Below are 12,609 nucleotides of genomic sequence, written 5' to 3' on the forward strand. Positions count from 1 at the left end.
ACAAGAGGTAAGGTAAATGCTATTGATGATAAGGTTTATATGTATCGACGTAAGAGGAATTATTGAAGTATTGAGATTATGTGATGCTGATGATTATTGGAGATTTGGTGGATAAGAGGTGAAGTAAGTGAGGAGCATATTTTTTTTTCTGTTGGTCTATATGGAACAAGGAGGATGAAGATGGCAGACTAGAATACTAAAGTGGAAGGAAGATAGTCTACACACACACTTTGTTAAATCACTAAGCAGTATATACTTTTATTTGGAGAGGGGAAGTATTTGCATATCTTGGCACACTGACAGTTGTTCAGCAACTGTACATTTTGATCTGGCTTGGCAAACATTGGTCTTGACATGATGACTATGACGTTGACTAACTATTATTGACTGCTATACATTGCTGCCACTACTACTTGATACACACATTGAACATCAAATTTTGACAGAATTGTATTTACCCAGCTAACACTATTCAATTACACAGTAGCACTAATGTGGATGAAAGATGAGTGAGTGTGTTTTGTGTGTTTTCCTTTCCTAATCCCAAATAATTGGTACCGACCTATCTCCTAAATATTATTTTACTTGTTTGTTGTGGCTACTACTGACACCCATAAATATTATAGGTTTACTGACATTTGTGTATTTGTAATAGTTAATATGACAATTATCTGATATCATTTGTGTGTTTATTATAATTTGTATCTTTAGTGTAAGAGCATTGATAATAATTTTGTAAAAGCAATTGTGTGTGCATTCAAACTGTTGTTCACACCTGCACCTGTTCAACATTGATGTGTGACACTTAGAAATGTTTAATTTCTGCTGATGAACTGTGTGATTAGTGATAGTGAATATTATGGACTGTCACTTGGACTTTTTCTACATGATTGGTGCCACTAGGACATGTTTAATTTCTGCTGATAAACTCTGACGAACAGTGTGATTAGTGATAGTGAATATTATGGACTGCTGTCTGCACCTGCTCAACATTGCTGGGTGCCACTGATGAAACTGTTTCTACTGACATAATGTCACTTGTTGGTGTCTGCACCTGTTCAACATTGCTGGGTGCCACTAATGGAACTGTTTCTGCTGAATGATGCCACTTGTTGGTGTCTGCACCTGTTCAACATTGCTGGGTGCCACTGATGGAACTGATTCTACTGAATGATGTCACTTGTTGCTGTCTGCACCTGCTCAACATTGCTGGGTGCCACTGATGGACTGCTTCTACTGAGATAATGTCACTTGTTGGTGTCTGCACCTGTTCAACATTGGTGGGTGCCACTAATGGAACTGTTTCAGCTGAATGATGTCACTTGTTGGTGCCTGCACCTGCTCAACATTGCTGGGTGCCACTAATGGAACTGTTTCTGCTGAAATAATGTCACTTGTTGGTGTCTGCACCTGCTCAACATTGCTGGGTGCCACTAATGGAACTGTTTCTGCTGAAATAATGTCACTTGTTGGTGTCTGCACCTGTTCAACATTGCTGGGTGCAACTGATGGAACTGCTTCTATTGAAATGATGCCACTTGTCGGTGTCTGCACCTACTCAACATTGCTGGGTGCCACTGTTGGAACTGTTTCTACTGAAATGATGTTACTTCTTGCTGTTTGCACCTGTTGACCATTGCTGGGTGCTACTGCTGGAACTGTCAACTACTTGTTTTTTTTTTCATCATTGAAAGCATTTTATGTGAACATTTGTATAAACTGATTTTTTGTGTATTGTGTAAACTATGATGTAAAGTCACAGGTATGAAAGAATTTGTATTGCTTACTGTATTTTATATATTAGGTTATTGAAAGGTCAGTGCAAAGCCAAAATTTTATCTAATTATGTGATATTTACATATTAATATTATCTTTCATTTTTGTCTGTATTTTTGTGGACGAATTTGGTGGTATTTTCACCACCAATGCTGGCAAAAATACCATCAAATTCTGGCCCGTGGAGGAACGGCATATGAAAGATGGCTACACTGAGCCACAGCGCCAGAGATTGCGCCAAAAAGTATTATTCCGCCGCCTCCACTGGCAGTTCTTGTCGAGAAGTCGTGGTGGAGAGTGCTTGTCGAGATGTGGCAGTAGTGAGTGCTTGAGAAGTAGTGGTGGTGAGTCGGTGTTGATATGTTGTAGTAGGGAGTGCTTGTTCCATGTTTTATGCAGTTGTTTGATGGGATAGACAGCAGATGTTGTTCGAATGGAGATATTGCAATGATCAGAGTGCTTTTCGTCAAAAAATTCCCTTTTCTTTCTTTTATTTCAATGTCTCAAATAATGCGTCATTACAGGTTCAGTCAGCAAAGCATCTGGCTTGTGTTCTTGTATTAGAGTGTAATTCTGGTTTCCTTACACAATTATAGTATTTCTATTTTTTTAATTACTTCAGTATAAATGGTATATAAAATTCCTTGTCTTATTGAAGAAGAACCGTGCCAGATGTGTACGTTGAATCACACTTCCACACACAGAACAATTATACTTGTGTTTTGGTTTCGTAGGTTTTATAGTTGATGGGGACTTAATTAATTAATTGTGTTAAAGGAAATTTTCTTTCATTCTTTGTTGTTATTCTATGCAGTCAGATTGCGTACTAAAACTAGTCAGGGCCAACCGTTTACGAGACTTCGTAATTGGACAGACAGCTACTGAAAATTTAAAAAAATATTTGCATTCATTATAAATAATTAAGCCCCCATGCAATACATCAATGTCAAAAGGTCATAGGTGTACCCATCGCTCCTAGAAAGGGTATATTACTCCGTGAATATTATTTACATTACATTGGCGAACGAAAGATATAGATAACATTCAATGAGTAATACATCTTGCCTAGGAACGGTGGGTACACCTGTCACATTTTAACATTGTTGCACCTGTTGATGCGGCTTTAGGCCACGAAACCGGTTGTGTATCAATAAAAATAAAATTTAACCAGCTGTCAACGGAATTCTTCTCAACATCGTGCCCTTTACAATTGTGGATACCCAGGATATAAAGTGCGTTTTTCCGAGTACGGCCCTGCTATTGCGTGTACACAACTTCGAATGTTCAGCTGTCTCGGAAAGGTAATACACTTACATGTATGAAAGCAGTTTAGATTGCGTGTGAAGAGAAGTCCCGACGGCCACCGAGATCGAAAACAGACGTAACTAAATATCCGGCGGCGTGTGTGCCATTATGAGATCTCCACTACGTAGCGCGTAACTGCGAGCAAAAAAAGTGATGGATGGGGGAAGGCCGTGCTGTGCGTACCTGTTGCGCGGCCGGTGAAAGCCGACGAGGCGGTGTGCTAGACGGGCTGCCGGTCTCCGCAAGCTTGCACACCAGCTGAGCGACTCGACTCTGCGAGGGCTGCCACCAGGGAAAAGGCATCACCACCGGTGGAGCCAGCAGCGGCTGCTATCACAGGCTGCTACGCGTTAGGCGCACTGTTGGGGAACGGCTACACGCCCGGAACCCAAGCGTAAGCTGAAGTTTACGCAATTGCACCCCTTTCTTTCTCACACTGGAAAAAGTAAAGTTCAATAGTAACGACAAGGAAGGGCAATGGCAATTCGTAGCTTATTATTTACAGTATCACATCTGGATAAGGCAGTGAAGTGGATATGTTGTTGTTGTGGTCTTCAGTCCTAAGACTGGTTTGATGCAGCTCTCCATGCTACTCTATCGTGTGCAAGCTTCTTCATCTCCCAGTACCTACTGCAACGTACATCCATCTGAATCTGCTCAGTGTATTCATCTCTTGGTCTCCCTCGACGATTTTTACCCTACTCGCTGCCCTACAATACTAAATAGGTGATCCCTTGATGCCTCAGAACATCTCCTACCAACCGATCCCTTCTTCTAGTCAAGTTGTGCCACAAACTCCTCCCCAATCCTATTCAATACATCCTTATTAGTTATGTGATCTACCCATATAATCTTCAGCAATCTTCTGTAGCACCACATTTCGAAAGCTTCTATTCTCTTCTTGTCCAAACTATTTGTCGTTCACGTCTCACTTCAATACATGGCTACACTGCATACAAATACTTTCAGAAACGACTTCCTGACACTTAAATCTATACTCGATGTTAACAAATTCCTCTTCTTCAGAAACGCTTTCCTTGCCATTGCCAGCCAACATTTTATATCCTCTCTACTTCGACCATCATCAGTTACTTTGCTCCCCAAACAGCAAAATTCCTTTACTACTTCAGGTGTCTCATTTCCTAATCTAATACCTTCAGCACCACCCGATTCAATTCGACTACATTCCATTATCCTCGTTTTGCCTTTGTTGATGTACATCTTATATCCTCCTTTCAAGACACTGTCCATTCCGTTCAACTGCCCTTCCAAGTCCTTTGCTGTCTCTGACAGAATTACTATGTCATCGGCGAACCTTAAAGTTTTTATTTCTTCTCCATGGATTTTAATACCTACTCCGAATTTTTCTTGTTTCCTTTACTGCTTGCTCAGTATACAGATTGAATAACATCGGGGAGAGGCTACAACCCTGTCTTACTCCCTTCCCAACCACTACTTCCATTTCATGCCCCTCGACTCTTATAACTGCCACCTGGTTTCTGTACAAATTGTAAATAGCCTTTCACTCCCTGTATTTTACCCCTGCGACCTTTATAATTTGAAATAGAGTATTCCAGGCTACAACCCTGCCTCACTCCCTTCCCAACCACTGCTTCCACTTCATGCCCCTCGACTGTTATAACTGCCATCTGGTTTCTGTACAAATTGAAAATAGCCTTTCGCTCCGTGTATTTTACCCCTGCCACCTTCAGAATTTGAAAGAGAGTATTCCAATCAACGTTGTCAAAAGCTTTCTCTAAGTCTACAAATGCTAGGAACGTAGGTTTGCCTTTCCTTAATCTTTCTTCTACAGTGAGTCGTAAGGTCAGTGTTGCCTCACGTGTTCCAATATTTCTACGGAATCCAAACTGATCTTCCTCGAGGTCCGCTTCTACCAGTTTTTCCACTCGCCTGTAAAGAATTCGCGTTTGTATTTTGCAGCTGTGATTTATTAAACTGATAGTTCGGGCATTTTCACATCTGTCAACACCTTGTAGGGAAGCAGCCTACTCACGCCGTATAAAATTCACATCAGTCTTTCCATTGTGTGCCAGCCAGTCCGCTGTAACTAGCTCTGACGTCATAAATGTTGCGCAATACTTTAAAAATCAAGTAAATAACCTGAAACGTTTCTAGCATGTCAGGAGTAATACTAAATCAATATCTGTTGAATATCAGTTCAATAACTTTAACCATTTTCGAAATTTGGACGTTTTTCTGTAAAAATCATTGGCGCAACAGAAAAGAGCTAGTAACTTAAAAATTTATATTTAGATTCCTTTTCCATAATAATTTAGTAGAAACAGTATTCTGGATCTCACAAATTAAAATTTCAGTTGAAATTTATGATCTTCTGGTTTTTGTCTTAGAAATTAAGTAAGCAAGATAGATTAAGTAGGCGAATAAATAAAGCTAGGATGTTTAAATTTAAGTAGAAGGGAGATCCGCTATAATAATAAAGATGTGAGAAGTTTCAACTGAATAACTATAAAACTATAGCGATAGCGTATCTCCAAAGGGCAAGTTCAGAGCTCGTCTACTGCGTGTAGTGTAATTAAATTAATTCTCTCGCCAAAAATATTCGACTTAGCCACGTCAGACTTTTATTATGATTACTTACCTGTGTGCTGATTGCACATTTAAATTGAGAGCTTCATCGGCCATCAGCAAAGGAAGAAATGATTTATTCGATAACTTAAAGTGGTGCATTACTAGCCCAGCGGCTAGTCGGGAGAGCGGATTTAATCAGGCGTTCCCTTAAGTTACGTTGTGCAAGACGCGACAGTTGGCTACGACTGCGACGCTGCCCCCTCCTCTTTTCCCACCCTGGCAGACGGCGACACGGCCGCAACACGACTGGAGTCGTCGCCGTTTCCCAAGCTCCGGTCGGCGGTGGCGGATTCAAATACATAAGAAAAATAAGAATTCCGATTTTCTTGCTGTAAAAAATACTGTATGTTAATACAACAAAGTTACATCGGCTCCCAGAGTTAGTAAACGGTAAATTGGTGTCTTGATGATACCTTCTAGTTGTGAAAAACCACCACCAGATTGTTGTACAGCTTTCTGTAATCAATAGATGTTCGTTTTTGAGGAAGGCGTTTCTCAACAGATTGCGCAAACAGTATGCTGCAATAAGTAATTTGTCACATTCACTTCAATTCATTGGTAGAAGATGGTGCTCAAAAAACTTGTGCCAAAAGTGCACTACTGTTTCACAAGGCCCTTCTGGTCTGACACAGTTCACAATTGAAATTCGTCTTTTGTAAATCCTGGAGTCATCTTTTGAGTGCAGCTTGTCAAGATTAAATGTTCATGTCATCCATAACGATGTATGCTGTCAGAATATAAGAATATGGAAGTTCATTTGGATGGGAATAAAGAGTCAGTCGGCTATGAAAGTAGCCTTAGCTTGTTCCAAAAGTTTCTGCATGGGAGAAACTGACAAGTATAATTTGGGGAAATTTTGTGAACAAGCACGGACATTATTTCTTCCACATTTATGCCAGTGCATACTGTAGACGTTCAGAATGAAAATTCTAGAGATGTTTAAGGTGTAACCCTATCTTGTTGTCAAGAACTTGAAACAATGCAATGACGCTATCGTGCGCTTATTGTTAATAAACTTATCTTTCATTGGAATTTTAGGTGAAATGTGCAAAAACAGATGGAGGAATATTCGGGACTCGTATCAGAGAAATAAACGAGAAAGAAAGCTTGGAACAGGTTAGGTTGCCTCAGCAAAACCAAGAAAATGGGTTCTGCTTGATCACTTGGCTTTAAGAAACCTACATTTCGTGGCATTTTAAATGAAATTGTCGAGAGCATATGGAGAAATATTAGTAACTCATACCGGAGAAATATATGACATAAATTGGTTTCATTAGGTCCAAATGTCAGCGAAACAAAACAAATGCATTCTCTATCGTGTGATGACCACACGATTCTCGTTGCGCGTCGACAGAACTGGCGGCTAGTCGCGAAGCTCCCGGAGATATATGAGCCCAAATCTCGGAAACTGAGATCGATATCATTCTGATCTCAACTTTAAAAATAATTTCGATATGTTAACTTCTTTTCATCGGCAACGATGTATGACCTAACGTGATCCATACGTAAAGTAGCCAGCGACCACATTTTTCACTGTACACAATTCAAATTTTATGCAGTAGGTCGCTTGTAAATTAAGTATCGGAATAACTTTGACGAATATCGGAAAAATATACACCTCATTATGAAGCTGTGATATGAAACTGTAAGATACGCAAACATCAATTTTTTGTGCCTTTTACTTTCCTCACAATTGATAGAGAAGTAATATACAGCGAAAAAAACACGCAAAACCGGAAGAGATGCTTTTCAATTTTTTAAAGTAAAAGGAGAATGTGCATCGAAAAACTAACTCTGGGAGCCGATGTAACTTTGTTGCATTAACATACAGTATTTTTTACAGCAAGAAAATCGGAATTCTTATTTTTCTTATGTATTTGAATCCGCCGCCGCCGACCGGAGCTTGGGAAACAGCGACGACTCCAGTCGTGTTGCGGCCGTGTCGCCGTCTGCCAGGGTGGGAAAAGAGGAGGGGGCAGCGCCGCAGTCGCAGCCAACTGTCGCGTCTTGCACAACGTAACTTTAGCCGTCGGCACCGCGGCTTTATATATAAGAACGCTGCGCGAGAAAAAAAGGCCCCAGTTCTCTCTAGATGCTGATTAGCGCACCACCTGTGCCGGAAGTCGCGTCGCGTCGCTATCATTGCTATAAACAACTTCGGATGCCGTAATAAGTTACTCGGGATGTGCGTAACCATGAAATCGTTTTCGAGTGAAGTGTTAAATCGGGGATGACTTTAATGATCTATCTTCAGTTTGCGTATGTCGTATTTTCACGTGCCGCCGCGGGAAAGACATTCTACTATTATTTAGCGTGGTGTTTGATGAACATTATCATCAAATTATGGCGAGAATTCACTTAAACATTTAATTTGAACAGTTATAGTTGCATCAGCGCACTAGACTCTGAACTGCTCTGGTAGTTGGATTGTGTGGATTCTTTATGGTCTGTGACTTTCAGAATAGAGTGAACACTTTAGAGAGAATCGTTTCTGATTATGAATACCAGACAATCTCCTAATTCCTCAGAGCTATAAGCTGTAGCAATATTTCTCAGATGAAGTGGGCACTAGGAATTCTAATTACAGGCTTCACATTTGCTAATCACTTTCTGGTTGCCAATATTGTAGTTAGAGAGCCAGTGTTGAGAACAGCAAAGAACAGCATTAAATAAATAATAGGAACATTAATAACAATTAATTCCACGTGCCGCCCCACATGTCTTGCTAATCGGCTGGGAAAAACAAAACATTAATAACCAATTAATTCCACCCACCGCCCCACAACCTGCTTTCTTTGGGATTGGAATTATTTTATTCTTCTTTAAGTCTGACGGTACTTCGCTGGTCTCATACATCTTGCTCACCAGATGGTAGAGTTTTGTCAGGACTGGCTCTTCCAAGGCTGTCAGTAGTTCTAAGGGAATATTGTCTACTCCCGGGGCCTTGTTTTCACTCAGGTCTTTCAGTGCTCTGTCAAACTCTTCATGCAGTATCGTATCTCCCATTTCATCTAACCCTTCTTCCAATTTTACACCCACTCCACCTGTCCCACCTCGCCAGGGCTCCCTCTAACATCCTTCTCCATATTTTCTCCATCTTCCACTCTTCTTTCCTAGTCCCTTTCCATTATCAAATTTTATCCTGACTAATACCCCCTCTACTCCAGCCTATCTTATATCCCACCAGCCACTTCTACCCTTATCGATACGCCCACACCAATCCCCCATCCATATACCACCTCCTATCTGCCCTCCTCATCGGCCAACCTTTCCCTTTCAACAAAACGCTACCTATCCCAGAGCATCTCCTTCCAGCTTTGGTGCCAGTGAAGTGCTTATTTTTAACATCAGTGTTCTGCAACAAGGTTTTTTCAAAACGTTTCTAAATTTAATCTTCTTCTATAACTGATGTGAAGCCATCGTAAGACTGTTATTCAATCATTATTGAGGATATTCAGCCCAGATATGAATCGTGGAATTATTGCCAGAACATGTGTTTGGACAACGTTATCCCATTTTCAAGTGCTAAAAACAATAAAACCAGATAAAATAATCCTCCTTAAACCGACAGATATTTAAGGGTTACAGACGTCCTGAGCTACATAATAAACTACCTTGAAATTTTATTTGTGTCTTTAGGCCTCGTCACAAGTTAAAAACAAGCTGCACATGTGCACTGTCAACTCAAACCATGAAACATAAAACATCAGAAAGAGGTGCATCCGCCGTTCCTAAGATACAGTTAAAAACTTAAAGCCGCTGCCATCATCTACCAACGATAAAATTTTCTTAAAGCCTGATGCTCAGCGCCATCGATACTACTATCTGTAAAAAAATTTATTATGATGATGTTTGGTTTGTGGGGCGCTCAACTGCGTGGTCACCAGTGTCCGTACAAATTCCTAGTCCGTACACAGTCCAATCAAACCAGTTTCACGAATGATGATGGAATGATGAGGACAACACAAACACCCAGTCCCCGGGCAGACAAAATCCCCAACCCGGCCGGGAATCGAACCCGCTTCCCTGTGATCTAGAGGTAGCAACGCTAGCAACTGGAACGCGAGCTGCGGACGTAAAATGTATGAGAAATATCTGTCTCGTCTTAGCCCATTCTAAAATAAAACTACATTTACGCTGCAATCTGAAGGGAAACAGCTTGCAAAAATCCTATGTCACTAGGTAAAATGTGTCGGTGGCTGCTTCTTACGGAGGACATCGCTTAAGCGTGGCCAGAAATACCCTTTAGACACTTCCGTCCTTTTATTGAAAACGCCGGCGCACTCCTCTTTCAAGGCAAAATAAATCTCTACCTCCTATAAAAGCAAAAGCGAAGCATCCGAAGAATGAGCAGCATTAGTTCAGGGATATAACGGAAAGCTTGAGGGTGATACGCGTTGAAGAAAAAATGGTGGTTGCTATAAAATTTAGGGGAGGTAGAAATTTCTTATGCCTTGAAAGAGGAGTGCGTCAGCGTTTTAAATGAGGATACGGGAGTGTCTAAAGGGCATTTCTGGATACACTTTAGTGATATCCTCCTTAAAAAGCAGTCACAAACACATTTTACATAGTGACATAAGATTTTCGCATGCTATTTCCGTTCATAGTGTAGCGTAGAGATAGTTCTATATTGGAGTGGGCTAGGACCAGACAGGCATTTCTCGTAGATTTTGTGACAGACGGTAGTATCGTTGATGCTGAGCATTAGACTTTAAGTAAATATCATCATTCGTAGGTGATGGCAGCTGTTTTTAGTTTCTAACTGTACCTTGGGAACGGCGGATGCACCGGCCTTTGATGTCGTATGTTTTATGGTTTGACTTGAAAATGCACTTGCGCGGCTTGTTTTTGAGTTGTAATGAGGCCTAATGGCACAAAATGTTTGTAAAGGTAGGTTATAGCAAAGGACATCTGTGATAATATGTCCTTGGGTATAAGGAGAATTACTTTATCTGGTTTCCTTTCTTTTAGCACTTGAAAATGGGATAACGTTGTCCCGAAACATGTTGTGGCAATAATCACACAGTTGAAAACTGGACTGAATTCCCTCAATATTGCTTAATGTTTTGTTTCTGATTTTTATCTTTTATTAAAACTGTTTTAACAAAAAGTAAAGGAATTCATACCCCTTACATATAAAACTTTCATTTTATTTTCACCTTTAAAACGTTTTAAAGTCATTGTAAATAGCTCTCCTTTCTGGTTATTAGTGTTTCGTCTCATTTAGGTTTTCTTTTCAGTAAGTTGTAGAACAGTTTGACTGTACCGCTGGTAGCCCCCACCCCACCATCTTATGTGGTGAAGGGGCATGTAATAACATTGAAGAAACATACTAAAAAGGAGCTGATCGGACAAATGGTTCAAATGGCTCTGAGCACTATGGGACTTAACTTCTGAGGTCATCAGTCCCCTAGAACTTAGAACTAATTAAACCTAACTAACCTAAGGACATCACACACACCCATGCCCGAGGCAGGAGTCGAACCTGCGACCGTCGCGGTCGCGCGATTCCAGACTGTAGCGACTAGAACCGCTCGGTCATCACGGCCGGCTGATCGGACAACATCACCTGTTTAAGAGAGTATATTGGTCGCTTTGGAGATGTGTAAATGGCGTATAACTGGTATGAGGTGATCATATGACCATCCACGTAATGAACTGAAGAGGAGTAAGATGGGTCGTATGTACCAGGGAATTAAAAAATGCATACATGAGGCAGCGCTTGAGCGCTGGACCAGTGAGATGATGAAAGAAAGCACCCTCACAGTGGTGGACTCAAAGCATTGCAGAAAAATTAAACCTGAAGAAGATTGTTTGAGAACAAGGGAAAAATGATAGAACCCTGTATGTCAGAATAAACATAGAAGTAAGAAGGACATCTGTAAAAGAAAAAAGAATGAAGTCTTTGAGGATAAATGCGAGGCTGTCGGACGATGTATGTGGAGAACAAAAGTGGCTGAGGAAAGAAGTAAAAGAAAGAGCAGTCAGTCTGTCAGAGTGGGAGAAGCACTTTAAAGACCTTCTAACAGAAGAAAGAACAGTGCACACGGAAGTGAGAAATGTGGGAGAAGCACATGGCCAAGAAGTGCTTTAGAAGAAGTACGTCATGTGTAGATAACATCTTTACCCTAAGACAGATGATGGAGAAGAGAGTGAAAAGGGATCTGATCAGTCATTTGGTCTTTATAGTGCTTGAGAAAGCAAATGACTCAGTACCACTATAGGTGAGTTCGAGGTGTTGTAGTCAGAGGCACTGCCACCAATTTATGTAAGAAGTATCATAAATCTATACAAATCAGTAGAATGGATCATTAAAGTAGGGAAAGAATTTTTTGGAGAAGCCTTAAGAATAACTAAAGGACTGAAACAATGATGCTATTTGTCCCCCATACCCCCTTAAGATGTATGTGAGGAAGCGACTGGAGCTACCGTGCTAAAAGTGTAGGGGCCTGGGGATTGAAGTATGGAGCCAATGTATGTACACACTTTGCTGTGCTGATGTCCAGATCGTTGCAGCAAACGATGAGGAGGATACATCTTATACGCTGAGGACGTTGTTGGAAGAACATAAAAACTGGAGTTTGAAAATTGTTTCTGAGAAGCGGAATATCTATGTTGCGGAGACGAGAAGAGTAACTTAGACACTGGTGGAAATTATGTTAAAGAGTGTAAAGAATTGGAGTATCTGGGTGGTATCTATCACGAGATGGAAGATGACAGAAGTATCCAACAACAGATCAGGCAGGGAAGGGCGGATACCCAAAAACTAAATCCGTTTTTACACGTCCATCGTGGAACGAATAACAAGCTATGGCAGTGAGTGCTGGGAACTCACAGAAAGAAATAAAAAGACTTAGAGCTTTAAAAATTGGCGACTGAGAAAAGCATGTAGAATTTCCCGACTGGACCACGTAAGAA

Source organism: Schistocerca americana, chromosome 1 (assembly GCF_021461395.2).
Source record: "Schistocerca americana isolate TAMUIC-IGC-003095 chromosome 1, iqSchAmer2.1, whole genome shotgun sequence".
Taxonomy (NCBI): Eukaryota; Metazoa; Arthropoda; class Insecta; order Orthoptera; family Acrididae; genus Schistocerca; species Schistocerca americana.